This window comes from Canis aureus, chromosome 5 (assembly GCF_053574225.1).
Source record: "Canis aureus isolate CA01 chromosome 5, VMU_Caureus_v.1.0, whole genome shotgun sequence".
NCBI classification, from domain to species: domain Eukaryota; kingdom Metazoa; phylum Chordata; class Mammalia; order Carnivora; family Canidae; genus Canis; species Canis aureus.
The window spans coordinates 33512548-33536005 of record NC_135615.1 but is presented as its reverse complement, the minus strand read 5'-3'; the positions used below and the strand labels follow the sequence as shown (position 1 = coordinate 33536005).

Genomic DNA, 23458 nt, shown 5'->3' with positions numbered 1-23458 from the left:
AAAGAAAAAATCTATTTTTAAAAATTTCCAACTGTTCCCAAGGGCTGGTAGGTTTCACCTTTTGTGTTTATGCAAGAATTTAGGGTCTTCCCCATGTGCTGTCCTGTCCCAGACAAAGGCACTCAAGGGGAAAAGGTGGCACAGCATAAACACAGCAGAGATCTGAAGGTGTCCTGGCTGAGAGAAAGAGAGACAGGGACCGGTGTCTGCACCTCAGTGCCTGTGCCTTTGTCGGGTAAAAAGTGTTTGCAAAAGCAAAGTTGAGGATGCCATTGTATATCACAAATAATAATAATGGTGATAATAGTAATACTGTCTTCTCACCCAAGCCAACCTGTTTTATTATAGTTCATTAAACAGAACAAAATTGTGTACCTCTTCTGTAAATAAAGAACCATGATTTCATTGTCAATAAATTTATTAGAAAAATTCTGAGGACTTTTTTTTTTTTAAGTTTTTTAATTTATTTATTTGAGAGAGAATGAGAGAGAGAGAGAGAGGCAGAGACAGAGGCAGAGGGAGAAGCAGGCTCCATGCAGGGAGCTCGATGTGGGACTTGATCCCAGGTCTCCAGGATCATGGCCCAGGCTGAAGGCAACACTAAACCGCTGAGCCACCTGGGCTGCCCAGGACTTTCTTTTTTCATTAAAAAAGATGAACTGTAGAATTTCCTTCCTTTTTTGCAGGTGAAATGTTCAGAAACTCACAGGTGAACAATATTCTTATCAAAGGTAAAAAGGCAGCTACAGGACATGAAGAATCATGTCACACTGTCTGTAATTAATTGAAGATCACTTATTTCAGATTTCAAGGCACATTAGTAGTATGGTCTATTTTTAGCTTATAATTTTTTTTCTCAAATCACATCAGATTTACAGAAAGTTCTAAGAATAGTACCATGAACTCCCAGACACCTTATTCACTAATAATAATAGTGGAAATTGGAGCTACAATGATCACAGAATGAGCATTTTCATTGTTGTAGGCTCTTACATTAACATGATTTAACTCAGACCCTCATGATCATTCCTTTTCACAAATGGCTAGCTGGGCATCACTGAGGGCTGGGGACCATTATTCTGTGAGTTTCAGCTAATTCTTTAACCATGTTTTTTTTTTTTTTCTCTTTTCTCTTTTTTTTTAATTCAACAAAGAGAAAGATGGCATAAGACTGCTACTTATGTAAAGGCTGAGACATTTCTGTGTGTGTTGGCTTTCTGTCTTTCATTTTATGAGGGAGTGAAAATTTTCTCAATATTCCAAAGAATTTGCTAAATACTAAAAGAAAAAAGAACACCTTTAGAGGAAATAAATTACAAAGTGGTCACCTCTATGAGATATAATTAATGAGCAAAGTTAGTCTAATATTAGCATGGCCCAGAAAAGGAGGTGCTCATTATATTTTGCCCTTAAAGCATATGGTGGAGATAAAATTGAATCTACGAAGTGACCAATTAAAACTAGAGAAAGCAGAAAGAAGGGGGAAAAAGAAACAGAAGAGAAGCAATAAGTTAAAAAACAGTTATTAATACGACAGGTACTAACCTAACTGCATTAGTAAAACTTTAAATGTGATTGTTCTATACACACAAAATTTTTTAAAAGGGGGGATTGGCAAAATGGAGAAGAGAAAAAACTGAAAATGAAACAAAGCAAACACAAAAACCTCAACTGTATGTTTTCTATAAGAAACTCACTTTAAATGTAAAGATTCATAAAGGATAAAACAAAAGAGACAAACTTCCAGTTTCAGCTCTGACATGTAAACAGATCAGAAGTTGTCACTGTGGACTCCTAACAATCATAACAGAAATGTTGAAAAAGCTAACAACTGACTTTTCATGAACTTCAGAAAATTTGCAGGGCAAACCACCACTCTGAAATCTGGAGGGAGGCCAATCCAGGACATCACCTGTACCTGAAGTCCCTGAAGCCATAAACTGGTGGAAACATCAGAGTGACCTCTTTGGCCAATTCTGCAGGTGGAATGGGCCCTAGCGAGACAGGAACAGCTCCAGGGCCTGCAGACACCGTGGGGTTTTGCCTCCAGGAACTCCAGCGGGTTTCTACTCTAAGAACCCTCATGGCCCCACAGGGGTGGGGATGGGGGGAAGCAACCATTTTTAAGTAACTCCAGAGTTTTTCCTATGGTGAGTCCTTTTCAGCAGAAGAAAAGGCTGTTTGGAAGTCTTCTTCATCCCAGGGAGTGGAAACTCAGCCACCTGCAGTCCCCCTGGGATGCCTGTCGCACCAAAGGAAAATCTAAAAGCTGATAAACACATCCCAGCAACACAGGACCACTAAAAAATTGAAATTTAATCATAGGATTATAGAAAAACTCCCCTCCACACAAACAGGGAATTTAAATTAGCTGTTATAAGAAGTCACACTCTAATGGAAAAAGTAGATACCACACAACAATATATAACATAGGCAAAGAGGTGAGAAGTAAGGAAACAAATCAAAAGAGAATGCTAGAAATTAAAAAAGAAAAAACAGATTACAACAGAAATCAAGAGTGCTTTTAATGAGCTTGCCAATAGGTTGGGTACTTAATTAGGAGGAAACCAGTGTGTTGGAAGATAGTTGAACAGAAACTACTCAAAGTGAAATACAAGGAGGAAGAAAAGAGAGAGAACATTGAAGAAATTTGGAGTAATTTCAAAAAGTAGAATACATTCATATCTGGACAAGTAGAAATAGAGAAGAGAGAGAGCGCAGAGATATTGGCAGCAGTGATGGAAAAGAATATTTGAGGAATGCCTGGGTGGCTCAGTGGTTGAGCATCTGCCTTCAGCTCAGGGCGTGATCCCGGGGTCCTTGGATCGAGTCCTGCATCGGGCTCCCAGCAGGGAGCCTGCTTCTCCCTCTGCCTGTGTCTCTGCTTCTCTCTGTGTCTCTCATGAATAATACATAAAATCTTTAAAAAAAAGTATATTTGAAAATTATTAACTAATAATAATTTTCACTAAACCAAAGATCCAGGAAGCCCAGGAAACACTAAGCAAGGAGGTATCAAAACCAAAACAAGATCACTGGGTCACCTCATGCTCAAAACTCTGAAAAATATAGAAAATCAAAGACAGGCAATGGAATGCTATTCAGCCTTAAAAAAGGACATTTTGTCCTGTAAGAGAGCATGGAGAGACATTGAGAGCATTATGTTGAGTGAGAAACTTTGGTACAAAAAGACAAGGACTGAATGATTGCATGTGGACATGGTATTTACAGTGGTTGAATTCACAAAATCAAAGATGGAATGGTGTTTACGGAGGTGGGGGAATTTTTTTTTTAAGATTTTATTTATTTATAAATAGGACCCCGGGGTCACAACCTGAGCCGAGGGCAGATGCTCAACCACTGAGCCCACCAGGTACTCCACGGTGGGGAAATTGCTAATCAACAGGCATAAAGTTTCAGTTAAAACAAAAAGAGGTTTTAACAAGACCTAAATAGAGGTAGAACAAGATCTAAATAGATGCTTCACCATAGAAGACATGCAGATGGCAAACAGCCTTACAAGAAGACATTCTCTGTCATGTATTATTAGGCAATTGCACATTAAACCAACAAGATAATAACAGCACTTATTAGAGTGACTAAAATCCAAACCCTGACAACACTAAGTGCTGACAGGGATGGGGAGCAACAGGGACTATCGCTCACTGCCGGTGGGAACGCCGAATGGTGCAGCCACTTTGGAAGACTATCTGGTGGTTTCCTACAAAACTAAACATAGCCACTGCATAATTCTTTAGCACTTCTTGGTATTTATCCGATGGTTCTGAAAAGGTACGTCCACACCAATAAGCCGCTCATAAGCACTTTTTTCATGAACGCTGAAAACTGGAAATAACCAAGATGTCTTTTGATAGGTGATTGGATAAGCAAATTGGGACGTATCTATACATCAGGATATTATTCAGTGATAGAAAATAAATGAGCCCTGAAGGCACAGAGAGAGAGGGCCCTGAAATGCATATTGCTGAGTGAACGAGGCCTGTCTGGGAAAGCTATATGGTGTACGGTACCAAATACATGAAAAAAATACAAACATGGCAAAATGGTCAGTGCTGCCAGCTGTGTGATGGAACGGGAAGGTGAAGGTGAAGCAAGGGGATTTGGGGCACAATCAAACAATAGTGTGTAACAATGCAGCGGTAGATGCATGGCATTTTGCATTTATCAAACTCATAGAACTTCACAGCACAGAAAGGGAGTCTTAACATATGCAAATTAAGAAAAATCTTTTAGGAGGTTGGGGAACTCCAGGAATGAATACCAACTACGACAAAATAACATAATTGTAATACAGATGCGTGAATCAACCTCACTGAGGGATGACGGTGAGTGGTGCTGGCACAGGTCACCTTGGATGAGCGGAGTCTTTAGTAAGAAAATAAAAGGAAATGCATAGCACAACTGCCCGACCGCACTCTGATGAGTGCACCGTGGTGTGCCAGGGATCAAGAAAGGACAACTTCTAAAAACAAAGAAAACCTGAACAAACTCTGGGCTTCTGTTAATCATAAAATAATATAATAGAGAAGATGAGCCTGGTGTTTCTTGTAGTGGCAGAAAGTGAGAAAGTGAAAAACAAAAGCAACCCAAAGTAAAGAAAACACTGTCGGCAAAATCTCGAGAGACCACAGGAGCCGACTGGTCCCAGGGGCTGAAGCTGAAAGGACAAGATGCACAAAGTGGATGATGTAGCACCGGGTTAGATCGCAAAACACACAATAGACACCCATGTGCCCATATCGATAGGAATAAGTCATGGAATAAAGACACGGCACAGGCCGCACAGATGCCCTGATCGGCTGCAGGTGGCCCGCTCTCCAGGAGGTGGGATGTGGCTCCCCCTTCTGGGGCGCAGACTGCCCTCCCGCAGGCCCAGGGCCTGAAAGGGCTGGAAAGGCCCGACCACAGGGGAGCTACCAGCCCTGACCTGGCCAGGGGAGACCCGGTGAGCCCATGGACCGTGAGGGCGGTGTCGGCCAGAGATGCTATGTGAGGAACATGGCAGTTGGCTTTGGTTCCCTTGGTCCGAAGCACCCGACCTCGGTCTCAGGAGGAGGAAACGTGCGACGGATCCCAGCAGGGGTGTGTTCTGTATTGCATCTTAGTTCTTCTCGGTGTTTGCAAGGTCGCAGCCAACGGGAGCCTCAGGAGACGTGGCAACTGAATGTCGTGTAGGCATCCTGGGTGGGCTCCTGGAACTGAAAGAGGATGTGAGGTAAGCACCAGGGAACTCGGAACAGAATATGGGCCCCAGTTGGTAGTATAACGTTCAATGTTGTCGCTTTATTGGCGACAGGTGTGCTATGCTCCTGTAAGGTGTTACTAACATCCTACACCGGGAAAATGGGGATGCGTTACAGGGTGATTCGTGCTATCATTGCAATTTTTCTGTACAACTAAAGCAATTCTAAAAGGAAAAGTTTATTTAAAATCTACTATTCCAGGGGGCGCCTGGGTTGGTTAAGCATCTGCCTTCGGCTCAAGTCATGATCCTGGGGCATCAGGTTCCCTGCTTCATGGGAGGTCTGCTTCTCCCCCTCCCTCTGCTACTCCCTTTGCTTGTGTGCTCTCTCTCTCTCTCTCCCTCTATATCAAATAAATAAATAAAATCTTTTAAAATATCTACATTTTCAAAAAAAATAGGGCAGTGGACGGCAAATAAAAAAATTAAAAGTGAATAATTTAATAACTTTTCAAAGCAGTGCCAAGTTCCACACAAAAGCCCAGAAAAGGAGAGCCTGTGTACACGCAGGTCAATGCTATTGCGAGATAAAGAGGATTAGTCCCTTTGCTGAGCCTCCAAGGCCTAATTGGAGAAAGAACTATCATGCCGCTGCCTCCCTGACGCCAACGTTTCGCTTCTGATGAGCAGAAACCCCGGGACGACAAACTCACGTACCTCTGGCCACCAGCGTAAATGGGATGATGTTGCAGAAATTTCTCCATCTCTCAACTAATTCGGTTAACTGGTCGTAATGCAATCAGAAATCAGTTGATTGAGACAGACAGTGGAGTTCTTGCCGGGGTTGTGGGAAGACGCGGAGGGAAACGCAGGTGGATTTAAGGTGGAGTGGCCTCCCGGTCAGTTCCAGGGAAGCTGGATTCCCACTTCCTCACGTCCTGTTCCTGATCCGTCTCTTCCACCTGTAGGCTTACCTGCCCGGCTCCCAGCCCCCCTCTCCCTCGCAGCCGTCCTGGCCCCGCAGGCACCTGCTCCTATTAAACCACACTTGCCATGTCAGGTTGAAGCCCACACCCCTCGAAGCCTCTCTCACGCCAACCTCCCATCCCAGAAGCTCACCCAAATAGCCCTCGCTGGCCCGATCTGCCCTCTGCCTGGCGAGTACTTACTGTGTTACCTACTCACCATTTCGGTGCTTTGTTTAATTTTATTTTCTAATTACCCCAACTCCATCTCTCATTTCATTGCAGTCGCTTAGATTTACTAGATTCCTGCACAGCGCCATGCGCGTACGTGACATTCAACTCGCTCCATCGACGGGGACTGACAAAAAGAAGGCCGACGTTTTCAGATTACATCGTTTCGTCCTCTGATGTGCAAAACCTGGTCAAAGTTCTAGAAACTCCTGACTCAACCTCAAATTTATGAAACTGGCCTCTCACCAGGTCATCCTCAGTAAGTTTGGTGGAGACTTTTGCGGGCTGAGGTCACTAGTCAGAAGTAATTAAGTCCAGAAACCTGGATACCATTTGTTGGCCCAGTGGCTGCACGCTGTTGGCGTCAAGGGCTAAGTGTGGGGGGGCCCAGGCACCCACCCCCGACTCATCGCAGCGGCCTTGCCCCTCCTGACAGCCCCAACCGTGCCCCACCGCAGGCCCCTTCCTGGAAGCGACCCCACTGCATGGACGCAGGATGTTCTGAGCCGTAGGTGACAAATACTTGACATTATGCCCCCTTGTTAGACTAACTTCCTCTCTTAATGACTACGCTTATTTATTTTTCTTCACATCCTGCTTGCTCATTACTCATTTTCAATTATGAGTCAGATTTCTTCTGGAGTTTAATTACTCTTCTGGTTGAAGATGATAAATTAATTTGCTTATTAACTCTGTAACACCTTTTAAGTTCAGTGAATTAGGTGCCATTTACTATTTTATTTTCTGTGGTGGAGGGCCGGTGTTTGACACGGATTACAGCAAGCAGCGAGACAGAGGAATGTTGTAGATAAAAACTGCAGAAAGTTGCCTGGGTGGCTTCAGTCCCCAATAAAGATATTCCGGCCTGGTGTTGGCAGAGGCTGGGCTAATTCCGACGTACCTCTCCCAAGCCACTGAATTATTACAATGAGGCCGTATCTTTTCTGATTATTTTCCAGATTATTAGCTATTTCCTTGGGGAAAATATGTTGTGTATGTAAAACAGTTATGGATAAAGCCCAAGTTTCATAACGTGCCAGACGTGACATAAGTTTGGTCATGTGATGTAGCTCGTGCCTCCTCCCTTGCAGCTATTTCTGTCCTCCAAGCCATGCCAGTTCTCACTCTACGTATTTAAATGATCTCAGGGAAGATGGCAATGTGAATGGCCGGCATTCTTTAAGATTCAGGCTTTTTTCAAGAGCAGTTTTTGTATTGTAGAAAAATTGGCTCAAAGTATAGACAATAGTCATATTACCCTTCATACAGTTTCTCCCAGTACTATCATCTTTCATTGGTGTGACTCCTTTGTTCCATTTGCTGAACCAATACTGGCCCATTATTATAAAAGTAAACAGTTGACAAGGCGCCTGGGTGGCTGGCTCGGTCAGTTAAGCATCTGTCTTCGGCTCAGGTCATGATCCTGGGGTCCTGGGATCAAGTCCTGCATTGGGATCCCTGCTCAGTGGGAGAGTCTGCTTCTCTCTCTGCCTCCACCCCTCCCCCTACTCATATGCACTTTCTCTCTCTCTGAAATAAGGAAATAAATAAATAAATAAATAAATAAATAAATAAATAATAAATAAACAAAAGCTTTAAAAAGAAATGTAAATAGTTGACCAAGAAGCACAAACAATGCAATGGAGAAAAGATGGTCTTTTCCACAAATGGGGCAACTTTCCACATAGAACAACTGTGTGTCACCATGCAAAAAAAAAAAAAAAAAAGGAATGTAGACACACCACACCACAATTAACTCAAAAAGGTTCACAAAACTGAGTGCAAAACACGAAAGCATAACATTCATTAGGGATAGCATAGGAGGAAATCTAGAGAATGTTGGGTAAAATGGTGCCTTTTTTAGATACAACACCAAAGACACAATAGACGAAAGGATTATTAAAGTGAACTTTACTAAAATTAAAAACTTCTCTCAAGAGACATTAAGAGAAGCAAAAGACAAACTACTGACTGAGAGAAAATCTTTAGAAGAATATAACTGACAATGAACTCTTACTCAAAATATACAAGGAGTTCTTAAAACCAAATAATAAGAGAACAAATAAGCCAGTTAAATTACAGGCAAAAGGTCTCAACAGAAACCTCACCAAAGAAGATGGACAAATAGAAAATAAAGATCATCCACAATCTACGTCATAAGGGAAATGCCATCTAAAACGACAACGAGCTCGCGCTACCCTACTATTAGAATGCCCCAAATCCAGAACACTAACAACATCAAATGCTGACCATGATGTGGGGCAACAGAGACTTTATTCATTGCTGATGGGAATGCAAAATGGTGCACCTACTTTGGAGGACAGTTGTCAATTTTTCACAACAGTCTTAAGTAGAGTTTTCTTATGGAACTCTGGCAATCATGATATAAACCAGCAATCATGCTCCTTAACCCACACCCAAGGAAGTTGAAAACTTATGTTCACACAAAAACCCACACATGGATGTCTGTAGAAGCTTGACTCATAATCACCAAAACTTCGGGGTGTCTGGATGGCTCAGTCGGGTAAGTGTCCAACTCTTGATTTAAGCTCAGCTCTTGGTCTCCGAGTCGTGAGTTCAAATCTCACATTGGGGTACATGCTGAGCCATATAGCCTACTTAAAAAAAATAAAATTAATAATCTCCAAAAATTAGAAGAGCCAAGATGTCCTTCAGGGAGTGATGGATAAATAAGCTGTGGTCCACTCAGACAATGGAATATTATTAAGAGCTAAAAAGAAATGAGCTTATTATAAAGCCATGGAGAAACGTGGGGAAAATTTAAATGCATGTCACTAAGTGAAACAGATCAATCTGATAATGATTTTAATATGAGTTCAGATGAAAGTTATTTAAGGTATATTATATCATCATCTATGACAGTATATGATGTTATTTGCATGTGTTTGAGATTATATATAACACATGAGTATTTTTCTCCTCCATTTTATTACATAATCCCCCCCCCCATTTGTACTGGTCATTTGAGAAGAAATGATGGACTTTCAGCATGAAAGCTTTGGAAGGTTTTGTTCAGACAGGTCTAAGAAGAAAATACTCATTTTCGGGAGCCCTTAGTAAATCCAAACAGAGTTTTTAAAATTTTGTTTTAGGGGATTACATTGTAGGTGATAATTTGATAATATCTAGGGATAGATGATCATAAAACACACACAGAAGAACTGAGTATGTCCAGCTGGCTTCAGATGTGTCTTTGCAGTCATCAACTGGGGTTTGGCAATTACTTGTAAGACAGAACATTGTTGTGTGGTCCTTATTTCACCTCGTTAATGTTTACTTATTTGTTCTTTCCTCCTTTTTTCCTACCTTCATTCCTTTGTTTATTTTTGGAGTCAATTAATATTTATTTGCTATCTTTGGGTTGGAACCATGGGGAGTCGTCAGCTTGCATAAATAGCTTTCTAGGCACATAAATCTCACTTGATAAAAAGCTGGATATGGTGGTTACTAAAGCACCGTCCAGTCTCCGTACCCATAATATTAAGCCAACATGGGAATATCAATGTGCTTATTAATTTCTTTCTGTGTTTCTGGCTCCGTGCTAAGCAGTTAAGGTTGGAGGGGTGAAAAGGGTAAATACTTATTTCGGGTAACCTTATAATGCAAACATATTGGAAACGTGCCTGGTATGGATAACATGATTTTTTCCAGGTGGAAGCTGTTCAGGGATGGCCCCAGCAAGCGTTTCATAGGTATGGATTGAGTTTTTAGGAAATTATGAAATCTTACCTGTGACATCTTCCTTCATTCTAGAACACCTTAATCTTGAGTACTTTAATAAGGATTTTAATAACCCATTTTATATGTCTCTTCCTTCTACCTCCATCTTTGGGGTGTATACATAGTGTAGAAATCCATTATAATTGCAATTAGTGATTTCTTTTCCAATATGCTTATGTACCCACTGGGAGTACTTGAAAATGCTTATATTATTGAATTATTTTCCTGGAATATTATTTCTTTAAATTTTATTGACACATCCCAAAGTCTCAGAGTCTACCGATACTTTATACTTCACACCGATAGTACTTAGGTAAAATTATAAACCTCAAAGGTGTGATTTGAGGAATCTATGAAATCCGCATTGAAACCACAGACTAGCACTGATGAATGCACTTTAGAAAAAAACACTTACTTCCTCTACCTACATCTTGGGATTCCAGCAAATTACCGTCTGTAATGAACTGCAGGTACTTTTTGATGAGCACAGGGATGAGCATTTGGCTGTTTATCATTTTTCCTCTACCAATGTGACATCTCTGCTGATTACTTATATTATGGCTAATTTGCAGCTTATCATCAGTCCTGGTTTCTTAATAAACGTCTCATTAAGTGACGGGAGCTGTCACTTTGCCTCCGTGTTCCCACTTCCCAGTATAACTTGCAAACATTTTGGAAAAAAAAAAAAAAAAAGACTGCTGGACGTCACACGTGCCATTTGCAATCATGTTCTAATGCTTCAGAGGGGGCATGTTAAGTAAATGCCCTTCACAACTCATTACTGCAGACTGGACAAGCATAATTAGTCACCATATTGTTGCTTTGTTTTCACAGTTCGGACTTTGAGTACGTGACTGAACTGGGCAAATCAAGAGTGTGAGCGGACAAGTCTAAACTGGAGGAATGGTCTAGCTGAACCTGGTGATGCTCATGATTTATATGCTGGATGAACACCCTAAGTCCAGCAAAGGATAGACATGCGCACAACGTGTGACCACGGAGGTCAACTCTCAAACAGAGCTGGAGAACTTCCAGGGAGAACCACTTCGGGGTCTTTACGAATAAGGAGCAAGAAGAAAGAACTGCGTCCTCTGTATGGAAGAAAAGGATTGGTTGGTAAGGCTCTTCCTCTTGGTCATCAACGGGCACGGGAAAGCTGGCATTCATTTGCAGAATGGGGTTTTTGCTGACTTTGCGGCAAAGTTGTGACGTCATCACCAATCTATGTAATAACTTCTGTGACAGGCTTTCTTTTTTTTTTTTTTTTTTTTTTTAATTTATGATAGTCACACAGAGAGAGAGAGAGAGAGAGGCAGAGACACAGGCAGAGGGGGAAGCAGGCTCCATGCACCGGGAGCCCGACGTGGGATTCGATCCCGGGTCTCCAGGATCGCGCCCTGGGCCAAAGGCAGGCACCAAACCGCTGCGCCACCCAGGGATCCCTATGATAGGCTTTCTGGGAAGCAAGTGAAATACAGTAATAAGAACGATTTTAATGCATTTTAACGTTTTCCTTCAGAACTACAAAAGCTCAGTGGGTCAGAGCTGGGTCGTCGTCCTCATATGGAAAAGAGAGGAGAAGCCGCTTTGGTCCCTGTGTTAAAGGGGGCAGAGACACCTCTTTTCCATGAGCAATCAGGTTGGAAATAGCCATTTGGCTACATTTTTTGGGGAGATGTTCTTTGACCTGCAGATGATATTTAACACGTGATTCAGTTGTTTTGAAGGTAGCTTATCCCACAGGGAGCGCCCTCTCTCTAAAGTCTTTTTATTTGAGCATAAAATACATAAGGGCAAATGAACATATTGTAAGTAGGTAACTTGATAGATACTCATAAGAGGAACATGCCAGCATCACCACACCCCAGACAGAGGGACTGAACATGCCAGTGTTCTAGAAGAAAGCATCGTGTTTCCATACAATTACCAGCTCTGCCAAAAATTGCCAGCCTCCCAATTTCTAACCTCGTACATTATTATGTTTGCTTCAACCATTTTATGAATGGAAGCGTACAGCATTCCATTTTTAATGTTTAACTTTTTTCAGTATTTTTTTAGATTGATATGAGATTTTGAGATTACATTATTTTTTTATTTATTTTTTGTTGTTGTTGTTCTCAATACTGTCCTGTACTCCACTCTGGTGTGAATATAGCACGGCTCATTTATCCATTCTACCGATGGTCTCTTAGGTAGTCTCTAGTTTTGGGCTGTTGTGTGTAGCCAGGTCATAAGCGTTCCTACGCACGTCTTTGGTTGGCTGGGATATCGGGCATGTAAGTGAAGCTCTATTAGTGACCATCCTTTTCAGACTGGTTAATCCAAATCGCACTCCCTCCAGCACTGCACTGGGGTTCCCCGTGCCCCCCACTCTCCTTAGCACTTCATTCTACTTTACCCTTTCCCGTGTGTGTACAGAGCTACCTGATCATGGTTATAATTTACATTTCTCTGGTGATTGATGTTGAGTACCTTTTCATATATTTATAGGCCACTTTAATATTCTTTTTATGAACTGTATATTCAAGTGATTATCCATTTTTTCCATTGGCTTGTCTTTATGTATTCTGCATATAAGGCATTTGTTAAATTGTATAACCTTTTCACGATGACGAAAATATGCAAATGCTTTGGCACTTACCTCGGGTTTTCATTGATGATTGCCCACAGCCTGGTCATTTCAGGCACTTAAGACTCTGTCTTTCTATATAGAGAACACGAGACCAATTAAGGGAGCTCAGAGTTTTAAAATTTAGACATTTCCATTGTCTTGGACAAAGTATTATACCCAGGTTTCTCCCAAACTATTAAGAATAGAATTAATATACATGGTATGTACATGTAAACCATTCTGTTTAAATCATTTTGAGTGTGTATACGATTTAAAGCTTTATATTAATATTTTGATATTACTAATCTACAGTTGCAAGATTTCAACCACATTATTTAAAATTCAAATTTTCTATACGGTTATCATATCTCATTGCTTTTTAAAAAAATATAAAGACATCTTGCAAAACTCTTACTTAGCATTGTTTGGAATTACTAATACCCTGTGATTTGATTAGAGACACTAGGATCGAATATTAATTTCTTTTAAATTTTTACTTTTCTTGAAAAATATGTCTTTTTATGCCAATATTTGATATCCAGTGGTATAAAATTAATACACTTTAAAAAAATAATGGCCGTATTCCATCTTGTAACAGTATAAATCAACAGTCACAAAAATAACATGACTTTGTGTGATGGCTTACTATATTTCATGTAAAACAAAAACATAGTGATTTCAGGAAGCATAAAGAGGAATTAGAGAGGTGGATTACAGCATCCTACACTGTTGGGTCATTTACTTCTTACCATAAGTTTTACCCTAACTGTCTCAGACAGACTATGTTATTTATTATGGATATTAGGAAACTTATAATCAGAGAAGTGATAGAGCTACTGCTGATGGATAATGCTTCTGGCTGGACTGTGTCCTCCCAAAATTTAGGGGTTGAAGTTCCAACTCCCAGTGCAATTATATTGAGAGAGAGAGTTCTTTAGAAGGTAATTAGAGTTAAATGCATTCGGAGGGTGGGGAGGACTCTGTAATCCTCCCAGTGATCTGGGAGGACTTATGGACTTTGAAGAAGAGGAAAAGACCCCTGAGACCTCTCTCCACCTGTGTGAAGACACAGTGAGAAGGTGGCATCTGTAAACCGGGAGGAGAACCCCCTGCCCCGGAACCCAGCCATGCTGGCCCCTGGTCTCAGACTCCCAGGCTCCTGAGCTGTGAGGGAATCAACGTCTCTGGTTCAAGCTCCTGTTCTGCAGGAGTTAATTACGGCAGCTGAAGCTAAGCCATACAGGTAAGAATCTTTGTGTCCGGCCCCAAATCTCTTTAAAGTACATTTATTCCTTGTCTGAAATTGCATGGAATCTACAGATCAATTTTAAAATATCTAACATACATTAATTTTCTATTTTTTCTGTCCCTAAGCATTGATCTACTTTTCCAATGAGTACTTTCCAACAACTTTTGATAATAACGAGTATATTTATCTGTGTCTTCTGCATATTTGTGTTTTTAGACTCTTTGTATTTCTGTTGCTATCGTAAATGGTAAATGTTACGGTATCTTAATTTTTGTTTATTAATGTTATTAGAGAAGTTTTATGAATTTTGAATATTGAACTTCTATGTAAGAATGATACAATTATTTCTGGAAATAAATCCATAACGTCTTTGGGTTTTTTGTCAATAAAATTGCATCTTCCTTTTCCAATCTTTGTGTATTTTGAGTCTCACTTTAACTGGAGTAGATAACATTTCAACAAATAAAGAGTAAACTGGGTGCAGGTGAACCACCTCGTCATACTCGGAGGGTTTGGCTGCATGGAGAAGCGTGAGCCACCCTGAGGAGAGGGACCAAACTTCCACTGACCACCGATTCTTCAAGGTCGTTTCCATTCTTCTGTCACCAACTTGACAAACGTCTTGGACAGCATTTTGAGACAGCGTAAGAATGAGAACGGCCCTTAAATGCTCTGGGAGAGGACTGCGTTTAACACACATCCAAGTGAGTTTCTGTTACTCTATCACGGGAGCATTCATCCTCGGGGAGCGTGCCCTTCTGTGAGGATGACGGCTCACTTTCACAAAATGGTAGAGGGCTGAGGGAGGACAGGCTCTTAAGACAGATAAGCAGAAACATTGCAAAGTTTTTCCCACAGTTCCCCCAAGTTCCTTAAGCTTTGCTGGGTGAGTATCTGACCATACTCAGGTGGATTTTATTTTTTTTAATTTTATTTATTCATTCATGACAGACACGGATAGAGAAAGAGGCAGAGACACAGGCAGAGGGAGAAGCAGGCTCCATGCAGGGAGCCTGACGTAGGACTCGATCCCGGATCTCCAGGATCACGCCCTGGGCTGAAGGTGGTGCTAAACCGCTGAGCCACCTGGGCTGCCCTCAGGTGGTTTTTTTTTTTTCTTTTTATTTGTTTGTTGTTGTTGTTGGGTTTTTCTTTGTTATTATAATGTATTTGCCTTTTTTCATCTCTGCTAAAGTGTGTTACTTTAAGAAATATAATACAAGACAGTTTTAGTGTCTCAGAATCTACTATGTATAAGTTTTCAGGCCATATATATTTTTGCAGAACCATCATAGTTTTAGAAAGAATAATGTGCATTGACAGTATTTCAGGTAAAGCATGGAATAGTAGCATCATGTGACCAAACACCTATTACGCCGGCAATGACATACATGAATATTACTGAAAGTAAGATTAAAGAAAAAGAGACTATAAATAGTCTTATGTCAGGTCAGGTTTAGTTTTGTCTCGAAAAATGTTTGGACTCCAACTTACAAAAAGTGAAAACTTTTAGAAGTATTTAGAATTTGAAAATGCAGAAAAAGTGGTTATTAACATCAGTGAATTTTTACATTTGTAGACCAGAGGATAACACTTCAGAAAGGTCTACTTCACCTTTTAAATTTCAGCTAAGGGCTTTCCAGCAGAAAATAACAGCTAGTTTTCTATCCATTACCCCAGCATACCGCTGCGGTCAAGCACCGAAGCAAATCTGAGATGTGGGATCTGTGACATGCGTTGGAAGCTGGTACGTTGTAATCTGAGAAGTCCCAGGCATTTTTCCTCGGAAAGTGTGAATTCAGCATTAATCACACTGGAATTGAAATTTGCAGAGCTAATTGCCCCAGGTCACACAGCCCAGTAAACAGGAGAGCCGTAAAATGCCTAGTTTATTCTCTGCTAGGGCACATACCTGTTTCCTACCACTGGACATTATATGAGCATAGGGTGCCACTGGCAGATAATCCTTCTTGGCATGTTAAGGGAAAAAAAAATCCCAAGTACCAGTTGATCAGAGAATACACTCTGCTGTTTCCAGGCAGTCAAAAACTCAGAAAAAAACAGAGATCTAAACCCTTAAGGTTAGACCCCTCTTTTCTTCACTCTGCATGTTCTTAGCTGTCTGACACCAATTGGTATTTAAATTTGTATTTGGGCGTTCACCAATATTCCACGGGCAATTATCAACTAGCATCGAAGCTCCATGAGGACTCAGATGTACTTTATATCTTTTACTCTATTCTCAGGACTGTCTAGCAGAGTCGTGTGAAAAATATGTCTGCATATGGGATCCCTGGGTGGCGCAGCGGTTTAGCGCCTGCCTTTGGCCCAGGGCGCGATCCTGGAGACCCGGGATCGAATCCCACGTCGGGCTCCCGGTGCATGGAGCCTGCTTCTCCCTCTGCCTGTGTCTCTGCCTCTCTCTCTCTCTCACTGTGTGCCTATCATAAATAAAAAATAAAAAAAAAATTAAAAAAGATTTAAAAAAAAAAAAAAAGAAAAATATGTCTGCATAGATTTGACTACCAGATGCCCCTGGATTCTGATGACTGAATGACCATCTTTGGGATTCAGAGAAAAGAAAAATCACTTCTGCTGTTAGACTACCAGCATGCGGTCTCCACCCATTTAAAATAATTCCCAAGTCTGGAAATTTAAATGCTCCCACCCTTTTCTAGATTTTCTCCTTCTTGCTGAGTAAGAAGGCTCATCAGAGCCCTCAGATGTGATTTTTTCTCATTGATGCTCTCCTCCATCCTACCTGAGAAGGAACTGGTAGGCGCCGTGGGCCGGGCTCACAGCGTGCTCACCATGGACCTGCTGTTTCTGGGCCGGTGCAGGACAAAGCAGCAGCAGCCTGAGCAAGAAAGGGGCCGAGCACAGCAGCGGGCTGGCCGGGAGCTGAGAACTAGAATAAATTACAGGTGGGCGCCTCCAAGCTTCCCCCGCGATTACCGTGTGTGCACACCCTTGTCCACGTGTTCAAAATCCGAGCTCTTTCTACACGGTCAATGCCAGAGATGCTGCAGTTAAGATCACTTGAAATCATATATTGAACTCTGGTTTTTTAAGGGGATGGTGTTGGAAGAGAAACAGTTCTGAGTTGAAATATGTCTCTAAAAAAAAGAGTCCTGACCCTCCGCACCTTAGAACCTGACCTTCCTTGGAAACGGGGTCTCTACAGAGATACCAAGTTAAGATGGGATCATGAGAGTGATCCTAATCCTATATACGGGGCATCCTGATAAAGACGGGAATGTGGACACGGAGGCAGAGACAAAGGGCAAGCAGTGTCTGAAGATGGGCTGCCTGACGGGAGCATCTCCAAGGTGAGGAAGACTAAGGATCGCAACCACCAGCAGATGCCAGGAGACAGGTCTGGACCGGCCTCGGCTGGAGAGACCAACCCCAATGACGCCTTGACCTTGAGAGTCTAGCTTCCAAATGTGTGTGAGACAGTACAGTCCCATCCTTTCAACTCACCCTCTCTGTGGGACTTTGCGGCAGCAGCCCTAGCACGTTTCCCAGGGAGGGTCCCCGGGCTGACTTCTCCACCCTGGGGTCTTTTCCTCTTCCCCTCTATTACCTCACAGTCCAAAACGGCAGTCGGCTTCTAGCCTAAGGACCTGGATTCTGGAATCTTCATCATCAGAACCCAGCCGTGTGACCAGGAGACGCCAGCACCTTCTATGGGGCCCAGGGAGTAGCTGACCCCCAAGGACCAGCCAGTCTTCTGCCAACGTGAGGACTCTCTCCATCTCTAGTCTCTAACAGATCTTGCTGTAAAGAAGAACTAGGGCTGTGTGATGGGAAAATCACCAACCAGGTGTTGGGGCATGAGACCTACGGCCTGTCCCACAGACACACAGACAGGGGCTTAGCGTCACCACTCCTCTGGGAAATGTAGATCCCAACGCGGAGAGATGTCACCGCCCACCTGCTGGGGGGATCAGCACCAAAACTACAAGGAAAGACGAGTGTTGGTGAGGCTGTGGAGATGGGACCTCGGTATGCAAGCGAGATGGCGCAGCAGCTCTGGAAACCAGTGGGGATGTTCCTCAAAAAGTTCAAACTAGAGCTACCCTATGATCCATCGATCCTGCCTCAGCATCTGGACCCAGAGGAATTGAAATCAGGACCTCGATGAGATATGTGCACTGCCCTGTTCACTGCAGCATCCCTCCCCGCAGCCGCAATGTGGAGAGATGAGCCGTCCACGCGCGCCGTGGCTATAGCAGAAAAGACCCGCTGCCATTTGCGACAACACGGCTGGGCCTCAAGGGTATGCACCGGGGGACATAAGTCAGATGGAGAAAGATGAAGCCCGTCTCACTGACATGCGGAATCTAAAAAAGCTGAATTCTTGGTCACGGAGTACAGGGGTGGCTGCTGGGGATTGGGGGCTGGGGAGATGGGGGATGTTGGTCACGGGGTACACACTTCTAGTTGTAAGGCGAGTGCGCTCGGGGGAGGTCAGGTGCAGCACGCTGACAATAGCTACCTGGGCCACACTGCACACGTGACGTCCACCAGGAGATAGACCCCAAGGACTGTCCGCACACGCACCCCAACAGTAGCCCTGTGGGGCCATGAACACATCATGTCACGTGTGTATCAAGCAGCTCCTCATATCCCGAGAGGAAAAGCAATTTCTCTCTGTCAGTTAAACCTCAATAAGCCGAGAAGCCCAGGGGGCCACCACCCTGCCAGCAGGCGGGCCTCCAGAAGCATGTCTCAGGCCTGTCCACACTGCAGTTGCCAGTTTCCTGGGGGCTTGAGCTGCTTCCTCCGCTCCTACAGACGCTCCCAGAGAGCCTGGCGCATCCCCGAGGGCGGCCTCTGGACAGGGCCCTACCTGGCCCAGCTGGCCTGCCTGACACCTGCCGCTCGTATTCAGACTCCGTTAGGATGCCGGGAGGGTTGCGTGGAGCCCTGAAAGCAGAAGGCTTTCTTTGAGGACACGAATGAGCCCCCAAAAGCAGATTTCCCAACCCCACAAGTACTCAGACCAACGGGCAAGCTCATTTTGTGCACTAGACGGCCTCCAGAGGCCCTTGGCTGCCCCCCCTCGTCCCCTTCGCGGTGCCTCTGACCACTAGCTACAAAGGCACGAGGAAGCCTCTCGCAGTCTCAGGATGATGAGCTCACCGAGGATGGGAGGAAGGGATGAGTTCGGGATGCTGCAAGTTGCTAACCCGGGTGGCTGCACGCACTTTAGAAGGAGGAGGCAGGGGGATCCCTGGGTGGCTCAGTGGTTTGACGCCTGCCTTTGGTCCAGGACGTGGCCTGGAGTCCCGGGATCGAGTCCCATGTTGGGCTCCCGGCACGGAGCCTGCTTCTCCCTCCTCCTGTGTCTCTGCCTCTCTCTCTCTCTGTGTCTATCATAAATAAATAAATAAATAAATAAATAAATAAATAAATAAATAAATAAATCTTTAAGAAAAAAAATATATATAAACTTAAAAAAAAAAGAAAAAGAAGGAGCAAGCAGGCCCCACACCTCCGGGGGCCCGCTCTCACCTGGACAGGACTGCAGATGCACAGGGCAGCAGCAGCTCATGCATCCGATGTCACAAGCTCCCGAAATAAATGCAAGCTTACACTAAACTCCTTACAGTCTCCACAATGCGGGAGTCCTAAACTAGAACACATGAGTTACATGAGATAATAGATAATCATTATTATCCTGTAATCATGAGATAATAATGAAAAAAAAAATAATGATTTCCAGCATCCAACTGTTCTATGCGAAAGAAAAATTGCAGATTTCCCATTGTCCTGAAATGTTCTACGAGGATGTTTTTACGGATTGAATTTTCGTTGTACAGTATCATCGAGATTCTGTTACGTGTCAGTGTTGTTGATTTGAAACACAAGTGGATTTTGATATCATTTATTCCGGGCTGCACACTGTGTAATTATTCAAATGCTTCATTTTCATTTGGACTTTCCTATATTTGTTTTAAATGCTATTACTTGCTTCAGTGCTTTTTCATTTTGGTGAACACACTGATAAATATTTCTATCAATTGCAGATGTGGTTTTTGCATAAGTAACTAAAATGCTGGTACCGTGGTTTAATACAATATTAGACACCACAGGCCCCTCAGCAGCAATTAGAAAGTGTGCTGCTTTTTTTGTAATCATAAAGGCCTCACGGAATGGTGTAAAGTGTGCTTATAATTAGTCATTTTAATGCTTCACATCTTTCTAAAAAGCCTTCGGCACAAAGCCACGGCTGATCCTAGGTAAAATGGCAAAGTAAGACGCATTTGCTTTCCCTATTTTCACCCCTGCATCCCTGCTTAGCACTGATTTTCCAAGCACGGGCTGGATGCCCTGACGGGACATGCCTCATAGACATGTGTCACTCTTCACACCACCAGCACCACCTCCACTCTAACCGGAATACACAACATGTCCCCTTCCGTTGATTTGTCGATAGCTGGCTGCTTTGTTTGCTTCCGTTTTGGGTCGACAAAATACTGTTAAGAGGATGTCGCGCACACTCGACACGAACTAGGTCGCGCAGTCAGGGTGGCGCGTCGTAGCAAATCAGTATTAGTCTCTAGAATCTCAATTGCTTGCTTAACTGCCCCGTTATCCTTGTAACTTCACTACAAATATAGTTAGTTCACCAACACCGTTGATTGTGTTCTCACCAGTGGCAAAAAAGAAGGAAGTATTTTTTTCTTATGTTCAATAAAACTGAATTTTTCCAACAAGAAGAGGGAGAATATTCTCCTGGTTTTCCTGAACAGGATCAGAGTGACCCAAGGGAAGACTCTGCAAGTTGCCAAGCAAAATTGGCTGCTCACTAGAGCTGGTGGCTCGTTTGTTGGACACAGAACTTATGAGGAGGCCAATGTGCTGCTTGAAACCTCATCACCCCCGTGTGCTGCTTGCTGAACAGAATCAGTTACTGCTACCACACTAAATCAGAACCAAAAAAAGACAAAAGAACATTAGCTTTTTTTTTACTCTCATTGATGCTAGGGATTTATAGACTCAAAATTGAACATTAAAATACATATATTTATGTATACTTTGCTAGCATTAAAACTTATGGAATAGCAAGCTGGCATCAGTTATTTCTCATTGTCAATGTTTCAATAATTACCACATTTAGATAATGACTACTGGCTGAAGCTCCTGTAATGGAAAGGTCACGAAAATTGACAACAGTTAAATACATTCAGGATTTACATCTGATGAGAATAAAATGTAAATTGAAATGCAGAAAAGTCTACCAAGGTTTAGTGCTTACTCTGTGTCCTGCTCGGTGGGGGTCCACACATTATCATGTGCAATTCTCAACAGGAATCATGACATTAGCTTTTTCATTTCAACTGAGGAATATGAAGCACAAAAGTATCAATGACCTTGCCCAAGGTTAGTGCAGAGCAGTTGAGGATTTGAACCTGGAAATTCTGGCTCTAGAGATTATGATCTGAGCATTGTAAATACGGTCCTGGAGCTAAAATAGTCAGATATTTTAACCTGAGGAATACTGGGTGGGGGGGGGAATATATATGAATATATATATATATTCATAATATATATGAATATATGAATATATATATATTCATTCATCTTAAAAAAAGAAAACATTTAACATAAATAAAGGAAGGTACATAAATCAAGGAATACAACTAGATGAACTGTTATAGGGTGAAAACACCATGCAGGTCAATTAATAGCGTACCAGACACCGACAATTTCCTCTCCTGATCACCACACCAACTTGTTTCCAAAATTCATTTATTTGGGCTGTTTTAAAATCACACCAGATGTATTTTCTGTTCATTCTTTCCTTCACTCAACATCAACACGTCCATGTTTCATTCTTCCACGTTCATACGGCATCATACACTCCTTTTCAGTTCAACATAATATTCCATAGTTTCCCCTTGTTTATTCTGAATGGGAAGGATTTTAGGTTGTTTTACGGACACCGCTACTAAAGATGATGTTGTTCTGAATGAATACATGTATTTTAGTACCTGCGTATATAAACATACATCCTGTGGGAAACACCTAGAAACAGCAATAGAACACGAAAGTTCATCTTCCACAGACAATGATGAACTGCTTTCCAGAGTGATCTTACATGTGCACTCTCAGTAGCAGGCCACTATGGTTCCAGTTGTTTCTCCCAGCCAGTGACTGGCAATTTTTTTTCTCTTGGTGCCATCATTAGATGCAGAAGAATTCTTAATTTCTATGTAATCGGTACTTTTCATCTTCTCCCTTAAGGCTGAATTTTTTGCATTGTATTCAACGAATATTTCTTTCCAACTAGGTCATGAATCCATTCTCCTTTGCTGTTGTTGCCTGTAGGCCACATCTGGCCACGCCCGTCCTAAAGGATGCTGCTTTCTCCCTGCAAAGGTGTAGGTGAGCAGTTGCCATGGAGATCTTATGGATGGCACAGCCATATTTATTCACTATCTTGACATTTACAGGCAAAGTGTCATGTTTACCTTTCTCAGTTTTCTCAACAATTCATTTGGAATTAGTTGGGAGTATGAGGTAAGGTGGTGGTGAAGATTCTTTTCACCCCTCCTTTCTCTGTATGGTATCTATCTGATTAGCCAAGCACAAATTACTGAAAAGAACCCCCTTTCCCTACTGTTTTGGGTCTAGACATTGTTTTAGATCAAATGTTAGTGTTTTATTTGTTTGCTTGTTTGGTTAGCTGCTTAGTTATATTTGGTCTTACACCTTCCATTCCGTTGGTCTAGCTGGTTATCCTCACGCTAACAATCACATCATTTTCACGAATGTGGCTTTGAAATGTCTTGATACCTGGCAACTTAAGTTCTTCACCATATTTTTCTTAAAATTTTTCTTTGATATATTTGCCCTTTACATTTCCAAATGTATGTTTCAGTATGTCCATCAATTACCACACTGGGGGAAAAAAAAGAAAACAACTGTCTTGGGTATTGATTGAGTTTTCATTAAATCTACACATAATTTTGTTAGATGCTGTTTTACAACTTTAAGCCTTTCAAAATATGCACATAGGATATTAGTTTTTTTTATTTAAAGTACGTCTTCATTTGTCTTAACAATTTTAGTTTCAGTAGATTCTTACATATCTTTTATTAGATTTACTCATAAGCCCTGTTGAGCTTTGGGTGCCATTGTAAATGGCAGTTTTTTTTTTCTTTCCAAAGATTGTTGTTTGATTGTTTCATGCTGGCATTTATAAAATAAAACTCCTTTAAAATATATATATATATATATATATAATCTATATTCCATATTATTGGTAAATTTGTGTAATTCTAATTGCTTCTTTGGAGGCACACTTGGATTTCCTCCAAAAATAAACATGACATCTATGATTAATGTTGGTTTTCTTTAATCCTTTATAATCTATATTTGTTTGCTATCTTCTCCGTGTCTTGTTACACAGACTAAGACCTCTAGAACAATGATTTCTTGAATTG

General features: G+C 42.0%; 2 long non-coding RNA genes across 3 annotated transcripts in view; one reads left to right on the top strand and one right to left on the bottom strand.

Annotated features, from left to right (window-relative positions):
- Positions 1–479: 479 nt before the first annotated feature.
- On the bottom strand, positions 480–17636 carry LOC144313924 (uncharacterized). Of its 2 annotated transcripts, XR_013379572.1 has the most exons (7): positions 17484–17636; positions 12782–12844; positions 6389–6526; positions 5921–6037; positions 4949–5219; positions 1179–1278; positions 480–770 (listed from the first exon to the last, which is right to left on the bottom strand). It is a non-coding gene; the product is annotated as an uncharacterized LOC144313924 (long non-coding RNA). The 2 variants fall into 2 exon arrangements; XR_013379571.1 differs by having other exon boundaries at positions 5921–6526.
- The window catches only part of LOC144313925 (uncharacterized), a 32284-nt gene continuing 26460 nt past the window's right edge, over positions 17635–23458 (top strand). The window contains exon 1 of the long non-coding RNA XR_013379573.1: positions 17635–18282. This is a non-coding gene — a long non-coding RNA (uncharacterized LOC144313925). The remainder of the gene's footprint in view (positions 18283–23458) is intronic.